Consider the following 12,867-nt stretch of genomic DNA (forward strand, 5'->3'; position numbering starts at 1 on the left):
AGATAGATAGATAGATAGATAGATAGATAGATAGTTAAAGCTAAAACTAGACCTGCTCTGTCAACTGAACCAGAAAAATCCCTCAGTGATTGTCAGTTCATTATTTGTGTTTGTTGTTTTGATTTTTCTTTCAGAACTATACAGATGTATTATTCTTCTACATTTATGCATTGCTGTCAGTGTTTATTGTGTATTTTATGTTAGTCTGATTTCTGTCAAAGCACCAGTAAAACTGAAGACATTCCAGTGTAGCTTTAATGCCAAATACTGGCATGCTAACATACCAAACTAATGTGAATATATGGTTAATACATTAGTTAGCATTCTGACGCATTAAATTGACATCCAAAAATTTGGTCAAGACATAAGTTAGGATGCTAAATCACCTAATTGACACACAAACATATGGTTAACGCCTTAGTTAGCTTGCTAATTACCAAACTAACACATTAGCATGAATATATTAGCTAGAATGTTAACATACATAGTTAGCGTTTTAGCATGCAAAAACACCAAATTAACATTTTGGTTCTGACACACCAAATTAATGTAAATATATATATAAACATATTGGTTAGCATGCTAATATTGACATTTAGCTTTAGTACAGCTTCCTAGGTTTAAGTTGGTTTTATGGTTGAGCAGAAGTAGCAGGGACGCTGTTGTCAGATGGAGGCAGTGTACAAGGTATGTTACCGCCATTGTGCAGGCTACTTTTGTTTGTCTGTGAGCGAATTTTTTACATACAGAGAGCTGAAGTGAAACCGAGTGTTAAAAACTATGAAAATATTACTGCAGCCACTGTCTGTGCTATTCGTGCTTTATTTTTTTAGTCATTTTTCGAGGTTCTCCGATTCCTGGTGAACTCTTCTATTGCTCCCTTCTCTATTCCAGCCCACTTGTCAACCAGTCAGCATTCTGCAGTTGCAAATATCATCCACTTACAGCGACCTGCAGCCTAGATCTCAAAGGACTGCATGGGAGAGCGTCTTGGGTGGGGGAAAACCCCCCTGTTTGACCAAAAGCTGTACGCAGATGGACACATTTGTGACCATAAAACCAGCCTTAGAGACACTAGCTCAGCAACAGAGTCTTATTTTTATTTTTTTGTATTTTTATAAGACTAATATAGTCATTGCGTAATGACACCTATTAACTATCTTTCTCCGGGTAGTTTTAACTCTGGGAAAACGATTGTGAATCCCATATGGTATCATAACAGAGCCATTTTATAAACAGTTAGTCTGCTTTGGGTACTATAAAATTACATATTTTGTGTATTTTTCTGTTGTTTTTCCTTTAATTTTACAGCCACCGGTTTACTTAGAAAATAGGTTGAAAGATTTCTCAGAGGTACATAGTTGGCACTGAGAATAGATTTTTGGATATACAGTAACTGGTGTAAGAGTGTGTCATGCTGAGAAAGTAAAAACCCAACTTTGCAAAAATCTGCACAATTATATATTTTAACTTATTTTAATTAGGTCTTTTGTTTCGCATAACTTTGGTTATGAGTCTATAATTATATCTTTAAGGTATGTCTGGATGAAGAAATTAAGAGCAAACCAAAACATGGAAAATTCATTCTTCATCCAAATGTCATTGTTAATGTGGGCTACTTCCGTGTGAGTAAATAGCCGTAATCTTATTTGTATTGTTAATATTTATATATTTTATTCTTGTTCTTAATTAAAATATTTTTTAAATGGTGTTTCTATTGTCCTCTGTCAATTTCTGTCCTGTGTCCATCAGGATGTATTGTTCTCCAGCTAAAGCGAGGGAGTATGTAATCAATTGCGTTTGTTTGTCTGTCCGTCTGTTTCTTAGCAGTCTGGTTTTTGAGATATCATTTTTGAAATTTTGTGTGACGGTAGATTGCTAAAAACAGCTGTATATTACCCACAGCTTACTCGATCATCTTCAAGCCTCACAACAATAATCCAGGCCTTGGGAGATGTAAGGCCTAGGAGGGCTAAGCATTTGATCTTAACCTTCATTGTTCGTCCCCAAGATCAAAGCTCACCTTCAAGAAATATATGAAGAAACCGTCCATCCATCTTCGTGCTCTTTATCCAGGGCCGGGTCGCGGGGGCAGTGGCCTAAACAGAGAGGCCCAGACCTCCCTCTCCCCAGCCACCTACTCCAGCTTGTCCGGGGAACACCCAGGCATTCGTAGGCAAGCCAAGAGATATAATTTCTCCAGCATTTCCTGGGTCTGACCAGGGGCTTCCTCCTGGTGGGACTTGCCCGGAACACCTCACCCAGGAGGCGCCCAGGGGGTATATTTGTCAGTTGCCCGAACCACCTCAGCTGGCTCCTTCCAATGCGAAGAACAGCAGCTCTACTCTGAGCCCCTTTCGGATGGACAAGCTTCTCACCCTATCTCTAAGGGAGAGGCCAGCCACCCTTCGGAGGAAGCTCATTTCCACCGTCACTACCCACAGCTCGTGACCATAGGTGAGGGTAGGGACATGGCTTGCAAAAGTATTCGGCCCCCTTGAACTTTTCCACATTTTGTCACATTACAGCCACAAACATGAATCAATTTTATTGGAATTCCTCGTTAAAGACCAGTGTTGGGACTAACGCGTTATTAAGTAACGCGTTACAGTAACTACGTTATTATTGTGGTAACGAGCACGGTAACTAGTTATTATGCCAAAATCAGGAACGCGTTACTCGTTACTGGGATTTAGATAGGGTCGTTACTCGTTACTTCGTGTGGTGGCTATCGCGGAGCTTCCACAGATTCAGTAACATTAGCAAGTGGTGGAGGCCAGCAGGTGGATGAAGGAAAAGGGACGCAGAAGGAAAAGAGACCCGAGGCGGCCGCCGGTCCAAGTGTGAACTGAACTTCAGGTAAGAAGTTATGACCTGCAGTCTCTCTGGGTCAGATATAAACCAAGTTTAGGTGGAGTTTATTTTCGCTATTCTGACTTTTTCCGTACTGCGTGCTAGCTAGCATGACGGAGTTTCTACACAGCTGGGTGGTGCTATGAAGTTAATGATGTTGAACCTTATTTTGTTCATAAGTTATTAGAGTTGCCAGCCGTCCCGTCTGGTATTCAGAGAAAATATTACGCGTTTCTTATTGAGGTGAAAAGGAACAGTTTGTCCCGTAATTCAGCTACAATGAAAAAGGCACAAAGCTGGATTTATTCTGTGTTTACGCTGCACAGCTGCCTCTTCTTCTCTCATCCTCTCCCCCTCCCTCTCCCGTTTCTACTTCAATCATGAAAACTGATCAATGATCAGCTGATCGGCTTTTCTCTCTTGTGTGTTTATCGCTCACTTTGCACCGAAAGAGGAAACCAGCGGATGTCGCGCTAAACAACAGCAGCACGTTTAAGCTTGATCAGCTGTTGTTAGAATTTATTTAATATTAATTTCTAGTATCAGCTGATGTTTGCTGGAGCCACAGCTGTAAAAAAAAGCTGCTGGTCATGATATGTTTTGGTTATCTGGTGAGAGGGAAACATGAAGATGAAACCAGGAGATGTCCTTACTGAAGCATCAGAGCTGAGCAGGTGATGGAGAAACAGGTTTACCTTTTAGGTGACATGAATGAGTTGAAGGGAAGTTATGAACTGTTTCTGAGAGACAAATAACACCAGGATCCTTTTTTAGGTAGCTGACAGCTGGTAACTGTGCAGGGGCGGGTCTAGCAAAGTGTGGCCAAGGGGGCATGTAGGGCATTAACAGGGAATGGGGGGCACAAAGAAATACTTTACTTTCTTATTCTCATTTAAAATGTCTAGCTTTTAAAAAATAATTATCTGAATCTTACAACAAACGATTGATAGATTGATGCATATATACCATCAAAACAGTGAACATCACTGTCACAACAGTGTTTGTTTTCATTCAAAGGCTTTATGATTTTTCCTATAATGGTGGGCCAGTTTCTAGTCAAAATGCCCGGGCCAATTTTCTGTCCCAGTCCAGCCCTGTATGCAGCTCATCTGCAGTCTGGTGTTACCTACATCTTCCTATTCAGAAGGCAGAATTTCTGAGTTCTGAGTACAATCGAAAGCACCACGACTGCAGTTTTTGTGTTGGATGTAAAAGGCGCACATGACTCTGTGACGTAGGCTAGAATCATGCCAGCAGTCAATGACGGTCCAGGCGTGGGATTTCTCTCGTGGAAATATGCACGTTATCATATCCTTTCTATTGGTAGGTGGCACAGTGCACTTGTGGCAAGTAAGCAAGCTAGAAGACTGGCAAAGTTATGGAAGAAACACATTAACAAGAGAATTCTGAGTAAAACCAAAGTTACTTTCCCTAGTAACTAGTTACTTTGAAAGTAACGAGTAACTTGAAGTAACTGAGTTACTTTTGAGAGAAGTAACTAGTAATGTAACTAAGTTACTATTTTAAAGTAACTTACCCAACACTGTTAAAGACCAATACAAAGTGGTGTACACGTGAGAAGTGGAACGAAAATCATACATGATTCCAAACATTTTTTACAAATAAATAACTGAAAAGTGGGGTGTGCGTAATTATTCAACCCCCTGAGTCAATACTTTGTAGAACCACCTTTTGCTGCAAGTCTTTTAGGGCATGTCTCTACCAGCTTTGCACATCTAGAGACTGAAATTCTTGCCCATTCTTCTTTGCAAAACAGCTCCAGCTCAGTCAGATTAGATGGACAGCGTTTGTGAACTGCAGTTTTAGATCTTGCCACAGGTTCTCGATTGGCTTTGGATCTGGACTTTGACTGGGCCGTTCTAACACATGGATATGTTTTGTTTTAAACCATTCCATTGTTGCCCTGGCTTTATGTTTGGGGTCGTTGTGCTGCTGGAAGGTGAACCTCCGCCCAGTCTCAAGTCTTTTGCAGACTCCAAGAGGTTTTCTTCCAAGATTGCCCTGTATTTGGCTCCATCCATCTTCCCATCAACTCACCAGCTTCCCTGTCCCTGCTGAAGAGAAGCACCCCCAGAGCATGATGCTGCCACCACCATATTTGACAGAGGGGATGGTGTGTTCAGAGTGATGTGCAGTCTTAGTTTTCCGCCACACATAGCGTTTTGCATTTTGGCCAAAAAGTTCCATTTTGGTCTCATCTGACCAGAGCACCTTCTTCCACATGTTTGCTGTGTCCCCCACATGGCCTGTGGCAAACTGCAAACGGGACTTCTTATGGTTTTCTGTTAACAATGGCTTTCTTCTTGCCACTCTTCCATAAAGGCCAACTTTATGCAGTGCACGACTAGTAGTTGTCCTATGGACAGATTCCCCCACCTGAGCTGTAGATCTCTGCAGCTCGTCCAGAGTCACCATGGGCCTCTTGGCTGCATTTCTGATCAGCGCTCTCCTTGTTCGGCCTGTGAGTTTAGGTGGACGGCCTTGTCTTGGTAGGTTTACAGTTGTGCCATACTCCTTCCATTTCTGAATGATCGCTTGAACAGTGCTCTGTGGGATTTTCAAGGCTTGGGAAATCTTTTTGTAGCCTAAGCCTGCTTTAAATTTGTCAATAACTTTATCCCTGACCTGTCTGGTGTTTTCTTTGGACTTCATGGTGTTGTTGCTCCCAATATTCTCTTAGACAACCTCTGAGGCCGTCACAGAGCAGCTGTATTTGTACTGATATTAGATTACACACAGGTGCACTCTATTTAGTCATTAGCACTCATCAGGCAATATCTATGGGCAACTGACTGCACTCAGACCAAAGGGGGCTGAATAATTACGCACACCCCACTTTGCAGTTATTTATTTGTAAAAACTGTTTAGAATCATGTATGATTTTCGTTCCACTTCTCACGTGTAGACTACTTTGTATTTGTCTTTCACGTGGAATTCCAATGAAATTGATTCATGTTTGTGGCTGTAATGTGACAAAATGTGGGAAAGTTCAAGGGGGCCGAATACTTTTGCAAGCCACTGTAGATCGACCAGTAGAAAAAGCCAATATGAAGAAACCATATTGAGTAATATATCATATGAAAGAGAAGATTTATTTTTTCAATATCTTGCCCTATAATGTCCCATTGGTGCCATAAAAGCTGATGTCATCATATTGTAATAGAAAAATCCTAAAACAAGCACTCTCTTCTTTTTCTTACCTTCTATCATTTTTACACTTACAATTTTGGAACATGGCTAAAAGTTTAAGTGAAACAGGGAACATGTAGTGTGGATGTAATCTCTGTAAACAAGGAGCTCAGGCTTCCGAAGGCTATTGAACTTGTAGGTATATGCACATAACTATCATGATGTGCTACTGACACCTCCTATTTGTGAGGACCAGCCAATGAGAAGAAGGCTGTCTTAAAGGAACAGAGAGCATATCCATACCAAGGCCCAGGAATAAATTGTATGGGAATCATTTTTTAAAAACACAACCTAATTGAGTGTTATTGCTGATCACGTCCATCCCTGTATGACCACAGTGTACTCTCCTCTGATGACTGCTTCCTGTAAAATAACGCACCGTGTCACAAAGTTTAGATAATCTCAAACTTATTTTTGAGCATGAAAATTGCTTCACTGTCCTCAAAAGACCTCCACAGTCACCAGATCTCAGTCCAACTGTGTGATGCTGTCATGTCAGTGTCGAACAAAGTCTCTGACGAATGTTTCCAGCACCTCGTTGAATCTATGCCATGAAGAATTAAAGCAGTTCAAAATGTAGTTTGTTTTTAATAAAGCATTATGCTTCGTATTTTTTGTAATCTAGAGTAAAAGATAGGTCTCATGTTGGATTTGTTCATATTTTTTGAGTACACAAACACATGTTGTAAAACCCAAATAAGGAAAAGCTGTATTTTTTTTATCTTTCCCAAATGAATCAGATTTATAGACTTTTATATCAGCAGCCATAAACAACAGGAATAACCCAGAGGGGAATTATTAATTTTGATAACGACGGCTCTGTTTCAGAAATGAGAGGAACACAGCCATGGATAATATTAGTTCCAGTCCTGTTTGAACAAACCAACCATTCATTAAGGTTTAGATTTGCATTATATTTTCCCCTAATCATCATTTTGGAGCCTTGGCACCAGACAGAGAAACATTAAAAGGCATGTGAGAGTAAATTTAAAGGGGCATTATAACTCATTTGCATATGTGGTGTCTTTTCAGTCAGCATCAGTTTGGACATGAGAAGAACATGGGGCTGTATACAGGAAATGCAGTGGGGAAACAAACTTAAAAGCCCTGCGTCTCTGCTTCACGGCAGCTACACAAGTCCACACCTACTGCTTACCTAAATCTACACATAATAGTTTAAATTGTGTCTTTACTTTGTTACTAGCAGCCTGTCACAAAACAGATCATTTGTTCTTTAACTGACGAATGAAGAAGACTTTCAAACTTGATAGAACTGAACAAACTCTGTGTTTGCCCTATTATATACGGTATTCCCAAGTATATTTGCACATTTTTCAATAAACCTATTTATTTTTATTTTGCTATTTTTACAGCAAAATATAAAGAAATATTGAGGTGATGGGATTTTCGCACAGTACTGCACGTCGCTTTCAGTTTACTCCAACTTGATTCTGTTATCATCCACCTCGTCAGGGCTTCTTCAAACGTAAAAACTTTCATGCCTTTCGATAAAAATAAAAATAAAAATTCAATTCAATTTTATTTATATAGCACCAAATCACAACAACAGTCGCCTGTTAAAAACATAAAACATAAGATTCAGGTTTACTTTAAGCTGGTGAATCACTTCATTAATCTCTATTTGAAATAAACTAGCAGTTTGCAAGAGTTTCCACCAGAGGTCGCTCTCTGTCACGTTTTGAGACCTGATTCAGCCGCTATCATGTCTGTGCACACCAGGCTTTGATCCTTGCTGCAGTTTCAGGTTCATACCTCTCTGCAGTGACTTTAAACAGATGTTGTGTTTTTATCAGTGTAATTAGCCTACATTAGAACCTGCTCTGCTCTACGTGGAGCTGCAGAGTTACAGGACGAGGTTTCACAAACTTTCTACCCCGAAGCAGCTCGATTTTGGGATGAAGTTCAGACATGTTTTCTCCGGGATAGTTCAAAAGGATAAAGATCTTGGTTTTTGTTTTGTTTTGTTTTTCCAAAGAATCCTGGCCTGTTTATTGTATTGCTTTTTTGGTTTCTTTCCCTTCTGTTGCTTCCTTTTCTGCTATTGTTAGTTTGTTTAGTTGCTCTCTTGCAGATAAGAAAACTAAAAGACTCAACAATGCATATGCTCTCTTTGTTTGTATACAACAAGAGGTAGAGATTATGACTTGCTACTTTTTTTGGACGTGTCATCCACCTGTTGCTGAGAATAGATGCTTTTTAAACTGGTTGGTTGAGTTTGGAACAATAGAGAAAATACACTCACATCTATTTTAGGATCATACTGAGCAACGTGGGGAGCGTTCTCACACAGGCCCTCGGGCATAAAGAGAGAAACTAAAGGTCACTTAATTAACTTGCCTGTCATAAATTATTCAGCAGCGTCTTAGTCACCCCTGCAGGAGCTTAAGGTGGAGACTGTAGGTCTGCTCAGCCTTTGCAAAACCAGTTTAACCCATCTCCCTGCATCCCAGTGACTGACAGGTACAGACAGCGTGAGAAAAAACTGTCAATATTGCGATAAACTTTACTCATAATGCATAAAAAGTCAAGCGGTTCACTGCTGTTCTAAGGCCTGGTACCCAAAAAAGAGATACAGCAGCATCATCGGCTGTAACTTTCCACCTCTGTGTTTCCTGATTTAACTTGCGCAGTTTCATTTCATCAGATTGTGTCAGTTCCACTAAAATAAGTGTGAACTTTCATTTGCTTGAATCAGCAGCACTGATGGAGTGACGCTGGTTAGTGAATCACACGTCGCAAAGGTCTCCTGAAAGCAGCTTGTTTCCTGTTGGCCTGTTCTGAAATCCTGCTCTCTCTCCATGACCGGCTGCCATTGTGTTGTATGTTGGGCTGTATCCAGGCACAAAAGACAGGCATTGGTTAGGGGGGAATTAGCCTCTATGGGGGAACTTTTCAGCACTCGCTGCCTTTTTGGACACCTGTCACATGATGGTGGACACGCAGATGGTTTGAAATCATATCTAAGTAAGACAATAAAGTAATGACGTCCTTGTGGACAATAGTAAGTGGGGTTTAAAGTAGAGTGGCTCCATGAATTACTACATATAGCTATTTATCATTAATATTCACTAAGATCAGTGACATTAGTTAACCCTGTAACTCCATGTGTATCACATGTGATGCATGTCATGGTTCTCAGGTTTTTTTCCTGTGTTCTTCATCCAGTTTGGAGTTACTGTGATTATTGTCTCGTCTGTATTCTCCTAGTTTAGTTATTCGTGTTTCTAGATGTTTAATTTTGTTCCCTTTCATGTCCAGTCTGTCTTAGTCTCGTCTCCGTGTGTCCTCCCTTGCGTCCCCCGTATGCAGTCAGTCTTGTCTCCGTGTTTGTTTCCCTTTCTGTCTGTGTGTCAGTTTGTCTCTGTAGTCTGTACTTCCTGTCTTACTTTGTCACTTCCTTGTCTTGTGTGCATTGTGTTTAGTTAAATTTCTCTATGTCCCCTTCCTCCTGTGTCAGTTCCCTTGCATTTAGTCGATTCGTGTATATGTTACGTTTCCATTTAGTTATTTCCCTTCTTGTTTCCTTTGTTTCTTCCCCATGTTTACGTTTCATCTCTGCAAAGTTTGTGCTTTGGTCTCTGTCTCAGTGTTCATGCTTCCTGTTTTATTTTGGCGTCAGTGTTTCGTTTTTTCCCCTTTACAAAAACCTAAATTTAAAGTTTCACAATACATGTTTCAGCAATAAAATGCACCAAAAATGAAAATGTAGTAAATACGATACAAATTAAAACTCGTCAAGTTGATATTTAACTTGGTTCAGGTTTTAAAGGGTTCAACAGAAGCACCAGACGCACATTCACGTCATTCAAGGTGTGGTGCGCTTAGGTGATGCTGATGATGTTGTTAGCTCTCTAGTCAGTTACGTAGTGTCTGTTTCATTTATTTACATTTATTTAAATCATAAATTCAGGTCTATGTTAAATTCTTTGCGACTGTTCTGCCCTTTGGGACATTTCAAAAACACTTCATTTGTTTTAAAAATGCACTCTGTTTATTTTATTTCTTTCTAGCACACTAGCAAGCCACGATAATGGCTGTATTTAGCTGTATAATACACAAATGATCAGGTATGGACAATGGTGGATGGTAATAGGTTTCGCTAGAGACAGGGGCTGCAAATCAAGTTCACCTCGGGGCTCCATGAAACCTTGGGCTGGCTCTGAGTTCATCTTATTTACATAGCGCCAGATCACAACAGCAGTCCTCTTACACCGATTTAGATAAAGCCAAAGAATAAAACAAATCTACATGTGTAAGCACTTGGTGACAGTGGGGAGGAAAAACTCTCTTTTAACAGAAAGAAACCTTCAGCAAAACCAGGCTCGGGTAGGAACGGCCATCTGTCGCCAGCAGTAGTGCTGGGAGTGCATCATGCAAGATCAAGCTGTAATCTGAACCTACAGCAACGTGACTAAAAAGTTGATTCAGGATCCCCTGATCCAGCCCCAACTATAAGCATTATCAAAAAGGAAAGTTTCAAGCATAATTTCAAAAGTAGAGACAGTGCAAATTCCCAAAATCGAAACTGGGAGGTGTTGCCACAAAGCTGAAGGCTGTGCCTCCCATTCTGCTTTTAAAAACTCCTTCTGAGAGGTACAAAACATTTTTTTAAAAGTGCTTTTTTAAGCGTAGGACCTTGATTCTGCTTTAACAGTTGTGTCAAGTGACAGATCGCCTCATTGTCAATTCAGCATTTTCACCCCAAAACACTTCTGACTCTGAGTCGTCTTGAGACTGATTGGTGTTTACATAGAGCTGATCAGAAGTGCCATCCGTCCAGCCTACATAGGATACACCGAATCTAAGCTTCAGCTACATCTTTGGATGGAGGAAACTCATGTAAAAGCCAGAACAGCTGCACCACAGTGCCACCTTTAGCACATAAAAAGTTTAAAAGAAAAATAATCATTCTTTATTTATTCCAGAAGCCAAAAATAAGTCACAAAACACAAAAAACAAGTTAAATAAAAATAGAAAAGACAGCGTAATCACCATGACGAGACATCCACACCAGTGTCTCCATAATAAAAACCGATAACATTAACCTGATATCCATCAGGGCCATGATGATCCCATTCTCAAAAGTGTTGAGCCTGCAAACAAATTTATACATGAGGTTTCATAATAGAGCTTCAAATGTGCTGACATGGACTGTAGATTGCATACACTCAAAAAACATGAACTCTCACTGTTGCTGGTTTAAAGAATCATCTTTAGTTTTATTTTAAGAAGTTGTGTAATGTGGTTCCACCCAACTGCGTTAAGCAACTCCTGAGAAACTGACTGCTTTTATGGAAACGTTAAACTGGCTCAGCAAAAAAACAAAGTTTCACTGAAATAAATCAAACACATCAAGTAAACTTCTTCTCTGTTTCTTAGAATTCAGATCAAGTCAGTTCAGTTTTATACTGTAAGGTAAAGACCCTACAATAATAGAAAGAAAACAGAGAAAACCCCCCTAAGAGGAAGCACTTTGGTGAAAGTGGAAAGGAAAAAAATCCCTTTTAAGAGGAAGAAACCTCCAGCAGAACCAGGTCAGGTTTGCCACCAGAGATTAATAACAAGTAATGATTCGATGCAGAGAGGTGTATTAACATATAGTGAGTGAGAAAGATGACTGAGGAAGATACATTCAGTGCATCATGGGAAGTCGCCACCAGTCTAGGCATACTGCAGCATAACTAAGGGAGGATTCAGGGTCACCTGGTCCAGCCCTAACTATATGCTTTAGCAAAAAGGAAAGTTTTAAGCCTAATCTTGAAAGTAGAGATTGTGTCTGTCTCCCGAATCCAAACTGGAAGCTGGTTCCACAGAAGAGGGGCCTGAAAACTGAAGGCTCTGCCTCCCATTCTACTTTTAAATACTCTAGGAACAACAAGTAGGCCTGCAGAGCGAGAGCGAAGCGCTCTAATAGGGTGATATGGTACTACAAGCTTATTAAGATAAGATGGGGCCTGATTATGTAAGACCTTGTATGTGAGGAGCAGGATTTTGAATTCAATTCTGGATTTAACAGGAAGCCAATACAGGAGAAATCTGCTCTCTCTTTCTAGTCCCTGTCAGTACACAATTAGCACACTGCTGTGTTTGTAATTTGAGATTTAGTGTTATCATGCATACCTGATCTTAGCACCCGCATTCATCACGCACGCTCTGCAGGATTGTAAAACCAGCAGCTGCACCATGGTACGAATGTGTGTGTTTGCTGATGTCATAAAATGACTGGTTTGCCAATATAGAAAAAATATTAGTTGACCAATAAACCTGATTTGAAAGATACTAGATTTAAATGTATATTACTTACGTACTATATGTGCGGTGTGTGCCTTTCAATCTATTATATCTTTGGCCTAAAGATACAATTTAAAATTGGTTATTTGCTAAGTTGTCACAACACTGGTTCATCCCTGTTTTATGCTTGAATGGTCACTGGTCACTATATTCTTCATTTCCGGTTAATACTTGTACAGCTGCTGTTATTGTGTATATATTTATTTATATTTAGATTTCTTCATACATTCTTATATAGTTCTATATTGTGTATTGTGTATTTTGTTGTACTGTTATTTTATTTTCAACTTTAATTTATATATTTATCTTTATCTTATTCTTCCCAGTTAAATTTACCCTTCATTCTAATTTGTGTTGTACAGTTATTTCATTTTTAACCTTAATTTATATTCTATTCCTTCCTAGTTAAATTTACCCTTTTTAATTTTTCATATTTATTTCCTATCTTATTCATAGCCTTTTCCTTTTTTGTTTTCTTTAGGTCACGAGCAG

Source organism: Diplotaxodon limnothrissa, linkage group LG3, assembly GCF_057381915.1.
Source record: "Diplotaxodon limnothrissa isolate DT_005_m linkage group LG3, D_limnothrissa_male_GT1.1, whole genome shotgun sequence".
Classification (NCBI taxonomy): Eukaryota; Metazoa; Chordata; class Actinopteri; order Cichliformes; family Cichlidae; genus Diplotaxodon; species Diplotaxodon limnothrissa.